Source organism: Papio anubis, chromosome 3 (genome assembly GCF_008728515.1).
Source record: "Papio anubis isolate 15944 chromosome 3, Panubis1.0, whole genome shotgun sequence".
NCBI lineage: Eukaryota > Metazoa > Chordata > Mammalia > Primates > Cercopithecidae > Papio > Papio anubis.
The window spans coordinates 49,369,847-49,385,892 of record NC_044978.1 but is presented as its reverse complement, the minus strand read 5'-3'; the positions used below and the strand labels follow the sequence as shown (position 1 = coordinate 49,385,892).

General features: G+C 44.7%; 1 long non-coding RNA gene across 3 annotated transcripts in view; it reads left to right on the top strand.

Moving 5' to 3' along the window:
* Positions 1–233: 233 nt before the first annotated feature.
* The window catches only part of LOC108586097, a 51,192-nt gene continuing 35,379 nt past the window's right edge, over positions 234–16,046 (top strand). For 2 of the 3 annotated variants that reach the window (XR_004182562.1, XR_004182561.1), the window contains exons 1-2: positions 1,776–2,566; positions 3,564–3,639. This is a non-coding gene — a long non-coding RNA (uncharacterized LOC108586097). Of the gene's footprint in view, positions 1,180–1,775; positions 2,567–3,563; positions 3,640–16,046 lie in introns of those variants that run through there. The other variant, XR_004182563.1, reaches the window with a different exon arrangement.

The following is a 16,046-nucleotide window of genomic DNA, read 5'->3' as shown; positions in this document are numbered from 1 at the left end:
ATCCCGTCCCACGTCCTTCCTTCCCCTTCCTTCCTTCCTTCCCTTCCTTCCTTTTCCTTCCTTCCTTCCTTCCTTCCTTCCTTCTTTCCTTCTACAGTGGCACAATATTGGCCCACTGCAGCCTCAAACTCCTGGGCTCAAGCGATCCACCTCAGCCTCTCAAGTAGCTGGGACTAGATGCTTGTGTCACCATGCCTGACTAATTTTTAATTCTTATTTTTTCCAGAGATGGGGTTTCACCATATTGCCCAGGCCAGTCTCGAACTCCTAGCTTCAAGCAGTCCTCCCACCTGCGATTCCAGGCATGAGCCACTGTGCTTGGCCAAAGCCTGTATTTCTAAATGAGATCACATTTTGAGGTTCTGGGGGTTAGTGTTTGGACACAATTGAACCCATAACAGTAACAGTTCTTTCTCTCAAAAATTCTCCAAAGTAAGAAAAGTGTTTTACATTTTGCTATCTAAAGTCTCTTCCCTGCAAGATTGTATAATCAAAGAGTTTGCTGCTTATCAAGAAAGTTTGGATACAAAAACTTCAGTTGGTTCTGTTTGTGAGTAAACTTGAAAACAAATTATTTGTTTTGTTTAAAGAGGGAAGCATTCTTTCAGGCGGGACTCTGTCAAGAACACGTTACAAACTGTCTCATTTCCAGTGAACTGTTCTCTGTCTTCCACCCAGACAAACACAAGACAACACTCCTGTCTGCTCTTGCTGGCAGCAGAGCCTTTTACTGGGTCTTGATTTCAAATGGTCATCAGAATTTATCCTCATGGTCCCTGGTCTTCACTAGAGAGTCCCTGTTTTACTCATTGAAGTCAAGCAGACCTGGGTTCTGATTCGAGCTCTACCACCAACAGCCAGTTAGTATACTGATGTCTCAGCCTCAATTTTCTCATCTGTAACATGAAGGTGATAACATCTCGTGGGCTGGTGGTGAGATTTGGAGTCCCTAATGCCTGGTAGACAGTCTGCAAATCATGGTCATATTATCATGGAAGAATAATGTTTGGGAAACTTTGGAGGACCTTTTCTATGACTTATTTGAGGCCTTCTGCACATACCCTTCCAAGGGCAGAACAGTGGGCCTGTACCTTGCATCAGCAGAGGAAAAGGTGGAATCTGAATGTGGCCTTTGGAGCTTGAACAGACAGAAATGTCACTTTGCTATCAAAGGAGGAGGTATTGTCTCTGGCCATCTACCCGCCTTTCTGATCTACCATAGGCAGATCTGAAATAGCAACACTTTTCTGTGCACAAATGAGATCAATGCAGAAGAGAAGCAACTTTCATCTGGGAGAGAAGGTTAAGTTTAGAGCCTGGGGTGCAAAGGCAGAGGAGGGTCTGGAGAGGACCCTGGAGTCAGGCCAGGGGTGGTGGGGCCAGGGGGACACTGAGGTGTTAGGCAGGTATGTGGTTGAGAGACACAGCCTCTGTGAAGGAAGTAGGGCAAGTATGAGCAGAGGAAGCGGGAGATGCTAAAGACAGGACAGCCTCCTGCCTCTTAGAATTCTGCCCAGGCTCGCCCTGCTGGGTAGACTTCATTTTAAACTTTATTATTTTTATTTTTTGAGACAGAGTCTCACTCTGTCGCCCAGGCTGTAGTGCAGTGGTGCGATCTTGGCTCACCGCAACCTCTGCCTTCCGGGTTCTGATGATTCTCCTGCCTCAGCCTCCTGAGTAGCTGGGACTACAGGCACCAGCCACCATGCCCGGCTAATTTTTGTATTTTCAGTAGAGATGGAGTTTCACCATGTTGGCCAGGCAGGTCTCAAACTTTTGACCTCGGGTGATCTGCCCACCTCAGCCTCCCAAAATGCTGGGATTACAGGCGTGAGCCACCATGCACTGCCCGGACCTTCATTTTGAACTTTGAGCTCTTTCCCTAATTATGATTCCTCTACTGGGGCAGACAGCTCCTCTCCAAGTGCCAGTTTCTTCAACACAAAGAGGCTTAAAACCCAAGGCCTCCCTCATTAACTGATTGGCACATGTAAGCAATAGATCAAGAGCAACTATAAAAGTCTTGGTTGTGTTCCTTGAGGGACATATTAAGAAACCCTTGAGGGCATATTCTCTCTTGCCTGGAGCTTTGCAAGGTCTATAATCCTGGAAAGGACTCAGGCAGGTCTGTGGGAGCCAAATTGCATCAGCCCTAGTTTCAAAAGTGTTACCTTTTGCTCTTTGTGATTGTAGCTGAATTAGTTGAGTTGTAGTAACAAAGGGGTAAGTGTCCAATTGTGTGTGAGTATGCTCCTCATCCCTCAAAGACAGTATCCAGATATCCTTTATATCCCAAATCCGTTATTAGAATCTGAAGATTTCCAAGTTTTTGATATAGCAATTGTCACTCAATAACTTAATGCATTAACAGTGAATTTTCTAGACAAAGTATAAATCCAGGTCATTTCTTCTCTCCGAGCCTTGGTTTATCATGTGAAAGAAGGTTGTAGGAGCAACAACTAAGGCTTCTGATTGTGATCAAATCCTACATCTTGAGAAGCAATGGCTCCAGGCGTCTGTGGTGGGGATTAACGCAGAGCAGTGTGCAGCCATCTATAACAAGCAGGTAAAAGTGGGCTAAAATGTGCATCAAGTACTCCCTCAAAGGGGAAGAATCCATCCAGACACTCTTATCTTTCATTCTATAAACACGTATTGAGCACCTAGAATGCATGAAGGAACAGCAAAGAAAAGATTCGGTTCTGAAAGTGCTCCCAAGGCGAGGCAGGTGGAGGCAGATCACAAGACCCCTTGGAAGGATGAGTGCTGGGAGATTTGTCCAGGAGGTGAGAGGATTGGAATCTATGCCCTTTGATTTTAAAATTCCTGCCTAGTTTCCCCATAGGTAGCCTCCATTTGTTAGGCTATGTGTCCCTATTTTGGCCTCAAAAATTTTGATCAGAGTGAACATGGGGTAAGATAATCATGAAAATGCACTCTATACCTCCCTCATACCCCTGAAGTCAGGGAGACAAGCCAAGGGCTGCAGTGGCCCGATTTGTCTTGATGGTGAATTTGGTGCTGGGTTAACGGCTCATGTCATGCATGTGTGTGTTTGAGTGAGGGAGTCTTTAAATTACTAGCCCTTCTCAATCTTTCCCTGAGTTTGGGAGAAGGTGGGTAGAGACTAAACCAAGGGCCAGCTGTGCCCATGCCTCTTTTTAAAACCTGTTTTTCTAGATCATGTAATGAATCTAAATACTGGTCTGTGAAAAAGGGAAAAAGGATTATTATCTCTCATATTTCACATCCAGGAATATTAAACAATTAAAAGCTTAACTAATGTTCCCAAGGTCATATGGTGAATTAGGAACAGAGACAGAGAAAGGATTCTGGTTTCTGGTCCTTCTAGTTTTATTGCCTCAGCTTTGGATCTTGCTGCCTCTTTAAATCCCACATTTAGCTAGAATTGGGAGTCGTAGCTGTGAATTGGCTCCATCACTTAAAAAAAGGGGTGCGGAATACTTGCTTTCCTATAAGGCAAAACTATCTTATAACTCTACTGAGCAAGGCCTAAGAGATTGTCAAATTTTCAGCACATGTGAATATCCTTGTTCTTTCAGCTATTGGTATTCTGCAGCAGCTGCCTCACAGAGCCTGGAGAGCTCCAGCAAGGATGGGCCGGAACTCCAGCTGCTGGTGAGCAAGTGTTCACTATTTATAGCGGGAGGGGGGCTGCAAAGGAATGGAATTTTTTCCTTCAGAGTAGGGTTGATGCAACCAACAGGAAGTGGGCTCTGATGGATACTAAAGGAGATCACATGAATATAGCTTATTACAGTACTTATACTCGAGCGTGCTTCAGAATCACCTGAGGGTGCTTGTTGAAAGACAGATTGCGGGGCTCCACCCCCAGAGTTCCTGATTCATCCTGTATCTTAGCCAGTTTGGGCTGCTATAAAAAAGTACCATAGACGGGGTGGCTTAAACAACAAACATTTATTTTGCACAGTTCTGGAGGGTGGGATGTCCAGAATCAAGGTGCTGGCAGATGTGGTGTCTGGTGAGGGCCTGTTTTCTGGTTTATAGCCAATGCCTTCTCACTATGTTTTCACATGGCAGAAGGGGTGTGGGAGCTCCCTAGGGCCTCTTTTGTAAGGGCACTGATCCTACTCATGAGAATTCTGCCCTCATGACCCAATCACCTCCCAAAGGCCCCACCTCCTAGTATCATCATCACCTTGAGGATTACGATTTTGTCATATGAATTTTGTGGGAGATACAGACATTCAGTCCACTAGAGTAGTGAATGGCCCACAAATGTGCTGATGCTGCTTGTTCAGAGACCACACTTTGAGAACCACTGCTCTATACTTTATTTTTATTTTTTGAGACAGCATCTCACTGTCATCCAGGCTGGAGTACAGTGGGGCGATCTTGGCTCACTGCAACCTCCACTTCCTGAGTTCAAGCGATTCTCCTGTCTCAGCCTCCCAAGTAGCTGGGATTACAGGCACGTGCCACCCTGCCTGGCTAATGTTTTTGTATTTTTAGTAGAGATGGGGTTTCACCATGTTGGGCAAGCTGGTCTCAAACTCCTGACCTCAAGTGATCCACCTGCCTCAGCCTCCCAAAGTGCTGGAATTACAGGCGTGAGCCACCATGCCCAGCCCACTGCTCTGTTTTAACAAATGGATTGTACAGGGAAGAGTTGTTGTATATAGTAGCAGATTAAACCCAAAGAATGCACTGACATGCACAAAAAGACTCTTTCTGGTGATCTTACTGACTGTCAAATCAAAATCAGTTGCTTCTGAGCCAGCATTTCTAAGGCAAAGGTATTATTTTATAAACAAAGAAAACTTCACAAAATGTAAAGGTTAGGACTCATAAGGACTATATATCAACATAATTTAATAAAAATTATTTTTTATTTCTCTTTCTTCTTGCGCTAGTGAAAAAAATGCAATTAGTTTGGTCATATGATGACATCGTGTTTGGAGTCAAGGTCAAACTTGACCTCCACTTTCAACTCTGAGCACAGCCTAGCCTGGGCCTGGGGGCTGATGAGGCTGTCTCAATCTTTGATTAAGAGCCAGGGGAGGCTGGGCGCGGTGGCTGAAGCCTGTAATCCCAGCACTTTGGGAGGCCAAGACGGGGGGATCACGAGGTCAGAAGATCAAGACCATCCTGGCTAATACGGTGAAACCCCGTCTCTACTAAAAAATACAAAAAAACTAGCCGGGCGAGGTGGCGGGCGCCTGTAGTCCCAGCTACTCGGGAGGCTGAGGCAAGAGAATGGTGTAAACCCGGGAGGCGGAACTTGCAGTGAGCTGAGATCCGGCCACTGCGCTCCAGCCTGGGCGACAGAGCGAGACTCCGTCTCAAAAAAAAAAAAAAAAAAAAGAAAAGAAAAAAAAGAGCCAGGGGAAAGGGTGGGCCCTGGAAGAATGTGGCTTATCTGCTGAGTAGAGCAAGACCTTAGCTTTGGCCTCTCAGTTTATTGGATGAGATTGGCCTGTTCAGAGAAACCTTTGGTTCAGGTTTTTCTTTTTGATTGAATTTTGATATTTTATATTTTCCTAAAAAATTATCCATTTCACTCTGATTTTTGCAAATAATTCTTTTATAAGAATTATAGTTTCCTGTATATGTTTTAATCTATTTGTATTTTCCCCTAGTTTTCAAAATTAGACTGTAACCAGCCGACAGGTTCACCTTGCCCACTGCCTAGACAGAGTTGATTTATCAAGACAGGGGGATTGCAATAAAGAAAGAGTAATTAACACAGAGCCATCTGTGTGGGAGACCAGAGATGTTTTATTATTACTCAGATCAGTCTCCCCAAGTATTTGGAGATCAGAGTTTTTAAAGATAATTCGGTGGGTGGGGAGTGGGGAGTGCTGATTGGTGAAGTCAGAGATGAAATCATAGGGAGTTGAAGCTGTCCTCTTGCACTGTTCAAGACCAGTTAATGGATTATTTATTATTGTTGCTGGTCATTTTCGTCCCCTCAGTGAACCAGCTCTTGGATTTCTTTATCCATATGAAGAACTGCAAAGGACCTGAAATTTTTTTTTCTCCTACATGCAAGCTAACAAGTCAGTCTGCCAGTGGTCTCCTAGGTGAGAGATTTGTGCCAATTCCCTAACCCCAGTTCCACCTAACATCACGAAAGTCTCATGATGTCTGCACACATAGTGGATTACAGGAGAGGAACCTAAGTCCTAAATTTAGGGAACCGGAATCTTTTATAAGGACAGTAAGCTGGATGCTTGGCTCTGGGTAAAGACCCTCTCTGTCTTGCAAAGCTGTTTGCAATACAAACCTCCCTGAAGAGATAGTCCACAAGAAAGGCAGCCAGTGCCTCTGCCTCTGCTCCTGTCCTGAAGTATTCAGAAACCAAGAGATGCTGGAGAACTGTCTCCCAATAATCAATCCATCCCACTGATTTTGTCTTTCTTCCTTTATTTTTCTTTTTCTTTCATGCCCTTTCTTTCTTTCTTGCCTACTCTTTCTTTCCTTATCATTATTTGCTGAATTATCTAGTTTTTCCCTGTTATTTATGGAAGTCAAATGTTTTGTTTATTTATTTATTTATTCAAGACAGAGTTGCTCACTGTCACCCAGGCTGGAGTGCAGTGGTGTGATCTCAGCTCACTGCAACCTCTGCCTCCTGGGTTCAAGCGATTCTTGTGTCTCAGCCTCCTGAGTAGCTGGGATCACAGGTGTGTGCCACTGCACCCGGCTAATTTTTGTATTTTTAGCAGCAGAGATGGGGCTTCACCATATTGGCCAGGCTGCTCTTGAACTCCTGACCTCAGTTGATCCACTCACCTCAGCCTCCCAAAGTGCTGGGATTACAGGGGCAAGCCACCAAGCCTGGCCAGCAGTCAAAGGTTTTAAACACAATTAATCAATCATCTTTAGGTTCCCTTGCTCTCTTGGTTTGCTCTGGAAGCTAATTTCTTTTCCTCAGACATTTGTAGATTAAAGCTATAGAGCCCTTTTAACAGGATCTCTGTGACTTGGTGTTAAATTGCACTTCATTGCAATTTAAGAGGAAATGGAATTTGGAAGATAAAAGTGTAAGTCCTGACTCTGCCACTTTGTACTGGTAACCAAATAAATAACCCACTTTGAGTCTCACTTTTGTTTACAAATATAGGCTTGAATTTCATTATCTCTGAAGTCCTTTTTAATTTATGACTCTAAGAGATTTTGAATTAATTTCAATTTAAGTGGTTTAATGATTTCTAGCCTGACTTGTTAGTTGAGGCAGCATGACCATAGAAACTGGTGAAGCTGAGTTCAACCCATGCCTTGGTTGAGCAATTGCTTCCATTTCCTCACATTTTCTTCTGTGGACTCTCACAGAGGAGAGAAAATCCACATGGCACTGGGGCCTCATTTCCTCCCCTTTGGTGGCACCTTGCTTGGGTTAGCCAAAGAGACAAAGAGGCTGACACCAGAGACTGAGCTCTGCAGCCTACCCTTTCTACCAAAACTGTTTCCTGGCTCGAGAAGCTCCAGCACTACAGTGTTATCTGGATGTTCCCCTGTGTGTTAGTCAGTTTTCACACTGCTAATGAAGACATACCCTAGACCGGGTAATTTATAAAGGCAAGAGGTTTAATTGACTCACAGTTCCACATGGCTAGGGAGACCTCACAATCATGGCAGAAGATGAATGAGGAGCAAAGTCATGTCTTACATGGTGGCAGGCTAGAGAGCTTGAGCAGGGGAGCTCCCATTTATAAAACCATCAGATCTTGTGAGACTTATTCACTATCACAAGAACAATATGGGGGAAACTGCCCCCATGATTCAGTTATCTCCACCTGGCCTCGCCCATGACACATGGGGGTTATTACAATTCAAGGTGATTTGGGTGAGGACACAGCCAAACCGTATCACCCTGCTTTTTTCTCTTTCTGTGTGTGCAGCACGATAGGACCCTGCCCCTCTTGTAACAGCCCAGGGGGTTCACCTTGCCTGCTGCCCAGACAGAGCCGATTTATCAAGGCAGGAATTGCAATGGAGAAAGAATAATTCATGAAGAGCCAGCCGTGTGGAAGACTGGAGTTTTATTATTACTCAAACCAGTCTCCCGAGCATTCCAGGATCAGAGTTTTTAAAGACAATTTGGCGGGTAGGGTCTCAGGAATGGGGAGTGTTGATTGGTCAGGCTGGAGATGGAATCATAGGGGGGTTTAAGTAAGGTTTTCTGTTTCTGGATGGGATCGCAGAACTGGTTGAGCCAGATTACCAGTCTGGGTGGTGTCAGCTGACCCATCCAGTAAAGTCTGTGAAATCTCTCAAGCAGTGATCTAAGGTTTACAATGGTGATGTTATCCCTAGGAACAATTTTGGGGAGGTTCAGACCCTTGCAGCCAGAAGCTGCTTGACCCCTAAACTGTAATTTGTAATCTTGTAGCTAATTTGTTAGTCCTACAAAGGCAGACGGGTCCCCAGGCAAGAAGGGAGTCTTGTGGGGAAAGGGCTATTAACAATTTTGTTTCAGAGTCAAACCATAAACTAAATTCCTTAAATGAACAAGGACAGCTTAAAGGTTAGAAGCAAGATGGAGTTGGTTAAGTCTGGTCTCTTTTACTATCATAATTTCCTTAGATACAATTTTTGCAAAAGTGGTTTCCCTCTCTTGGGATCTTTCCATGGTGTGTCTGTCCCCTGTGCTGGAGGATCTCTCTAGGGATAATGGGACCTCAGAGCCTAATGAACACCCTGCTACTTCTCTGCCAATTTTCTCTATTTTTTTTTTTTTTTTTTTTTTTTGAGACGGAGTCTCACGCTGTCGCCCAGGCTGGAGTGCAGTGGCCGGATCTCAGCTCACTGCAAGCTCCGCCTCCCGGGTTCACGCCATTCTCCGGCCTCAGCCTCCCAAGTAGCTGGGACTACAGGCGCTGCCACCTCGCCCGGCTATTTTTTGTATTTCTTAGTAGAGACGGGGTTTCACCGTGTTAGCCAGGATGGTCTCGATCTCCTGACCTCGTGATCCGCCCATCTCGGCCTCCCAAAGTGCTGGGATTACAGGCTTGAGCCACCGCGCCCGGCCAATTTTCTCTATTTTTAATGTATATCATGAGCACGGCTAATGTGTGTGTTTCTGTCCTTTCTGCACAACCCATAGTATTTGATGAGCATAATGCTAAATGCTTTACATCATCTCATTTAATCCTGATTACAAGTTTGATAATTACATACATTATTCCCATTTTACCAATAGGGAAACCTGGGGCTCAGAAAACTTAAGCAATTTGCCCCAGGTCAGCTGCTGGAAGATGCAGAGCTAGAGGCTGAATCCAAATTGTTTGGTTTTGAAGCCACATGATTTTAACTCTAAGAGAGCCTTATTCTCATCTTAGATTTCACAGATGATTTTCCTGCAGATGGTGCTAAAGGGTCTTATTCAAACACAATCAGTATATTATGACAAATTTTCAACAGATGAAGGTAAAGTGTAAGGGCCACCTCTTCTAATTTGTCCAAAAGTCCCATGTGGATTGGCAGCAGCCCTGATGTAATATTCCTCTCTCAGAAGAGGTAACTAATACTGCTAAAAGAAAAACTTTGGCCAGGTGTGGTGGCTCACATCTATAATCCCAGCACTTTGGGAGGCTGAGGCAGGTGGATCTTCTGAGGTAAGGAGTTTGTGACCAGCCTGGCCAACATGGCGAATCCCTGTCTCTACTAAAAATATAAAAGATTAGCCAGGTGTGGTGGTGGGCACCTGTAATCCCAGCTACTTGGGAGGCTGAGGCAGGAAAATTTCTTGAATCTGGAAGGCAGAGGCTGCAGTGAGCTGAAATCACGCCATTGCACTCCAGCCTGGGCGACAAAGCAAAACTCTGTTTCCAAAAAAAAAAAAAAAAAAAAAAGAGAGAGAGCGAGAGAGAGAGAGATTCAGCTGAATTAAATTTAAAGGGATTTAATTAAGCAATGAATGATTTGCTAATCAGGCAGCCCCCAGAATCACAGCAGATTCAGAGACTCCATTGCAGCCACATGGTGGAAGAAGATTTATAGACAGCAAAAGGAAAGTGAGGTATAGGAAACAGAAGTGAGGTACAGAAAGAGCTGGATTGGTTACAGCTCTGTGTTTGCCTTATTTGAACATAGTTCAAACAGTTGGCTACATTTGATTGGCCAAAACTCAGAGAGTGGCACAGGTGTGGGCTATGGTTGGTTTACATCTCCAATTGTTACAGTTCACGATGTACAGAAAAACATTTAGGCTGAACTTAAATATGTAAGGAGGAAGCTTTAGGCTAAACTTGATTTAACAATACATCATGAGGAAAGTGCATTTTTAAAAACTGAAATGTTAAATTTAAGATAATTCAGCACTCATGAGAAAGCAAAGCCCAATTCCAGAGGGGAAGAGGAGGCAGGTGCAGGGTCACAGGTGGCAGTTCAGAGAGGCCGACATGTTGACCTTGGAGGTCTTAGGGTCACCCTTGTTTTTCTTTTTTTTTTTCCTTTTTCTCTTTCTTTTCTTTTTTTTTTTTGAGATGGAGTCTGGCTCTGTTGCCCAGGCTATGGTGCAGTGATATGATCTCAGCTCACTGCAATCTCTGCCTCCCAAGTTCAAGCGATTCTCCTGCCTCAGCCTCTTGAGTAGCTCAGATTATAGGTGCGTGCCACCATGCCCGGTTAATTTTTATAGTTTTAGTAGAGACAAGGTTTCACCATGTCGGTCAAGCTGGTCTCAAACTCCTGACCTCAAGTGATCTGCCCCCTTTGGCCTCCCAAAGTGCTGAGATTACAGGTGTGAGCCACTGAGTCAGGCCTTCGGGTGGACCAGTTGAGACAACCACAACTTCTTGCTCTTTCCTTACTGCTCTGTTGATACTTGCTTCCCAGATCTAGTGGGGGAAATTATAGGGAACTAGGTGTCCATAAGCATTCCACAGCACTGCTGCTTGAAGGAAATAATTTGTTGTTCTATTGTTGATATGGAAGTTGATGATTAGTAACGTCTTTTTTTTTTTTTTTAAGGCAGATGGGGGAAATCTTCATTTTTAAGAAATTAGGTTTATTATGTTTCATGAGCTAAAGATGAACCTTCGGATCCAGAATGCATAGATCCAGATGGGGCTGTAGAGATCCCCTACCTTCCTAACAGCATTTTGTTACAAAATATCCTTTAATTCTTTTCCATACGGCTCAAATGTCCTACTTCCACATGCTATTTTCAGTTTTTGTGAGCAAAATACTCTTCTGAGATCTGCCAGTACTCACATTAACTCATTCTCTTCTTTTCTCCGTGCTCAGCAAATGATGGCTTCTCTGGAGTCCAACTGGAGCCCAGCCTTCTAGATTCTCTTTTGACTTGGCTTTCATTTGTTTTAAACAGATTAGCACTTAAGGAGAGCCAGGGCCGGGCGCGGTGGCTCAAGCCTGTAATCCCAGCACTTTGGGAGGCCGAGACGGGCGGATCACGAGGTCAGGAGATCGAGACCATCCTGGCTAACACAGTGAAACCCCGTCTCTACTAAAAAATACAAAAAAAATAGCCGGGCGAGGTGGCGGGCGCCTGTAGTCCCAGCTATAGGGAGGCTGAGGCAGGAGAATGGCGTAAACCTGGGAGGCGGAGCTTGCAGTGAGCTGAGATCCGGCCACTGCACTCCAGCCTGGGCGACAGTGCGAGACTCCCTCTCAAAAAAAAAAAAAAAAAAAAAAAAAAAGGAGAGCCAGCAGCCTCCAAAGTGCCCTGGAGGACCTGTGATAGTGAATCCATGGATGCACACTTTCCACACCCTGACCAGGTGTACTGCAGGTATCCACCACTGGGCAGTTTGCCTCACAAGTGAGACTGATGCTCACGTGGGCTTGTGAAGTCAGGGGCAAAACATTGCGGTCAGACTCTAAACTCACACATTTAAATGCCCATTCATGCAGATGTTGAGAGAGCCACACAGAAACACACACACATCCAAAGAGAAACAGATACATTACCCAGAGAAAGCAGATGGATGCATAGGGGTCTTCCTGTAAGAGGCACATAAAAGCCCTCAAGGACCTTGAGTTAAAAGAACGCCGGGCCGGGCGCGGTGGCTCACGTCTGTAATCCCAGCTTTGAGAGGCCAAAGCGGGCAGACCACGAAGTCATGAGTTCGAGACCAGCCTGGCCAACATGGTGAAACCTGTCTCTACTAAAAACACAAAAAATTAGCCAGACGTGGTGGCACACGCCTGTAATCCCAGCTACTCGGGAGGCTGAGGCAGGAGAATCGCTTGAACCCAGGAGGCGGAGGTTGCAGTGAGCAGAGATCATAGCATTGCACTCCAGCCTGGGTGACAGAGCAAGACTCCATCTCGAGAAAGAAAAAAAAAAAAAAAGAGAGAATGCCAGGAACTAGGAGAAAGGTAAAATAGGCACAAGCTCGAGAAGGAGAAAACTGCCTTGCCCTGATGAGAATAAGTCATGGACAGTTAAAGGCAAAATAATAGGGCCCTGGCATTTCATATAAATACAGTTCCTCTCTTGTAAATCTAGGACAAGGTGATTCCCCAGCACAACCCAAAGACGGGAGAGCTGTGATGACTCAGGAATGCCCCGAAGTGCCCCGAGTGGGGAAGTGGTTTCATGTCAGTTGTATAAATGACTTGTATGAATATCTCTTTAATCTGTTTATTTACCATTTTACTAATTCCAAGTTCTTCTAAATTAGTGTTCTGATAATTAATTGGGCTCCCTGAGAGGTCTCTAAGTACTGCTCAACTCTTCAGAATTTCAGTAATACCAAAGATAGTTCCCCTTGGCATTTTGGGGAGGATATTCTCTAGGGAAATATTAAATCAGATATATCTTCCACTACAAAATAATAAATGTTTCCTATTGTATAAATTAGTCCTCTGAGAGTTTGGTTAATATAAATTTATCTAGTAGAATTTGAACTAAGAATTTTTTTTCTCTTTAACATCAGCCAAAATAACACTTCCTCAGGAATTCATCCCCGACCTCTCAGAAGCAATCTCACAGCTTTCATACATTTATTCATTCATTCATTCAACAAATACTTATTTAGCACTTAATATGTGTGAGGCCCCATTCTAGGTACATCACTGAACAAAATAAAGAAAACCACTGTGGTGCTTATATTCTCGTGGAGATGGCACCTTGGCCCTCCTTTCATGGAGCATCTCATACTGTGTAGTTGCTCCTTGGTGTGATCATTTGGTTGTCAGGTTTTTCCTCTTATGTAAGATCCGTGAGGACTGTGTCAGATTTGCTAACCACTGTAGAGTCACACAGTGCCGACTTGCAAAAGACACTCAAATATTCAACGAATGAATAAATTAGTAGATTCCTCAGCTTCATAATCGAACTCTGGACCTCAAGCAACTGTTCCTAAGCCCTCAGAACTTATAACATGTGTGCATGCTTGGAAATTACTAATGGGCATTTCTCTCCTGGTACAAGATCTCTATCCCATTCAGTCTTTTACACAGCCATAGCGGAGTAAAGTAGTATGGTAAGGAGAAGGAAGGCCCTGAGTTAGGTTTCCTGAGCTGTCCTCAGTTTCCACATTGTGCAGAAGCTGAATCAAGAGCTGGTGGCCTTACCGTGGGGCCCTCTGTGAGCCCTGGATGAGTGGCCCCACAGTAGGGCTTAGAGTAGGCCAGCTGGCCAGATGGAGAAAGTGGTGAGAAGCCCAAGCTTCTGAAGCAAAAACTGAAATGAGGCAGGGTTGGTAAGAGAGGAATTCCCCATCCCCACCCTGCCATGTTTCTGCATTGCCTACCTTGGAGTTGCTGAACTAGCAGTTGCCAGTTTCAGCACTGGAAGCCAGTAGCACCAGAGGGAAGGGGAACATTGTCTAGAGACCAGCAGATTGCATCCAGAGACGAACCAAGCCAGGGTCACACCCTCCACCCAGCACCATGAGAACAATCAAGCACAGGCACATACACCAATCAACACATCAGATGGATGCCAAACAAGTCTTTAAACTGGCTGGTTACCCTGCTGTGGTACAGGTAAAAATGGTCATCAATAAGGGAATGAATGATTACAAAGAAAGAACTCTGGACCACAACTACATTGGGACCCAGGGGAAAGGTGCCCTATTTTGCTACTTGGATCACACCAAGCTGGAAAACCCGACGCCTTTCCTCCTGGGGAGGCAAACACGGATCTCACCCATATCCTTGTCTTGCTGGATTCCTCATTCCTCTTCTGTTGGAGAACTGGCTAGACTCCCCATTCCAGACAAGCCAGGGACACAGGCCCACTTTCCCATACACCAGGAGCCATTTTAGAAGAGACACAGGGATGGAAAGGCTACCTGAAAGAGTGAGTTTGTTTTTTGGTTTTTATAGTCATATCACTGAGATATTTACATACAATAAAATCTCAGATTTTAAGTATACAGTTTGAATTTTGGCCAACATACTTGTGTAACCACCACCCCAATCAAGATGTAGAACATTTCCACCACTACAACAGTTGTCAGTCTGAAGGAGTGTGCATTTTTATCCAAGAAAGATAAAATGACCCACATATGATTAGATTGAAACAGACTTAAACATGGTAGGATTCAAGTAAATTTTCTTCTGCCATATCCAGTGTCAGAGCCCAGGAAGAAGATCAAACTAATTATAGACAAAACAAAGTGGCTATATTTTGTCTGTACGTCCCAATTCAAGCTTGAGCTTCTCACCACTTTCTCCATCTGGCTAGCTGGTCTACTCCAAGCTCTACTGTGGGGCCACTCATCTAGGGCCCACCGAGGGCCTCATGGAAAGGCCACCAGCTCTTGATGGCTGTGAGCTAACTTTGTGTCCTTGCTGTATTTGAGAAGTTGAAGAGTTTGGTGAGGGAAATTAAGAGAATTGGGACAGAGACTGGAACTGGAGAGGACATTTAGGTAAAGAGGTAGGTAATTAAAAGGTCGATGGTCAGAGAAGTACTGTCTGACTCCAAAGCCAGTGCTTTTACTGTGATGCGTACAGCCTCCCACAGGCTAAAGGGGAACAGACACACTCTACCTTCTCCCAGTCATAGGCAACAACAGAGCACCACAAGGCCTTTCTACTGGGCGTTTGTGTAGCATGCGAGCACCTGCTTATGCACTCATGTGGAACACACAGCTCTAACTTTCTCCTCAGTGCCACTCAAGGTGGTGACTTGGGTGGACTTGTGGCAGACAGCCAGACAATAAGCCCTGATCGTGCAATCTTTGTGATCCACACTAAACTGAGCTCAGTAGAAACCCTTCATACATTTGCACTCCTAGATTTGCCAAATGACTGCAATGCCTAAGATGTGGGGCTAGGAGTTGTGTACGTGTGTTTGTGGGGAGGGGGACAGGTGGTGGCACCGAAAGTGGAAGAGCCAGCTGATGCCTTTAAGAAGATTATGCTTTAGTAGGGAAGGTTAGACTTATATGTAAATAACTATAAGACCACGTTCAAGGTTATAAGTGCCAAAGCAGAGTCAAAGATAGAATGCTGGGGCTGGGGAACCCGGAAAGGGAAACTGATTTGTACTCATCCTTGCCCTGCAGGCAGGTTTACAGAAATAACTTCATGCAATTCTCCAAACAACTTTGAGATAGATATTTATAATAAAGGACACCGAAGTTTAGGGATAGCAAGTGACATCCCGTTCCAGATCACATAAGCAGGAAGTGACAGAGCCAGGATTCCAATCCAGTGTTTCTAACTCAAAAGCCAATGTTTTTAGGCTGGGTGTGGTGGCTCACGCCTGTAATACCAGCACTTTGGGAAGTCAAGGTGGGTGGATCACCTGAGGTCAGGAGTTCGAGACCAGCCTGGCCAATATGGCAGAACTTCATCTCTACTAAAAATACAAAAAAAAAAAAAAAAAAAAAATTAAAAAAAATTAGCCAGGCGTGGTGGTGCATGCCTGTAATTCCAGCTACTCAGGAGGCTGAGGTAGGAGAATTGCTTAAACCTGGCAGGTGGAGGTTGCAGTGAGCCAAGACTGTGTCATCGCACTCCAGCCTGGGTGACAGAGTGAGACTCCATCTCAAAAAAAAAAAAAAAAAAGGCCAGGCACAGTGGCTCTTGCCTGTAATCCCAGCACTTTGGGAGACCGAAGCTGGTAGATCACCTGA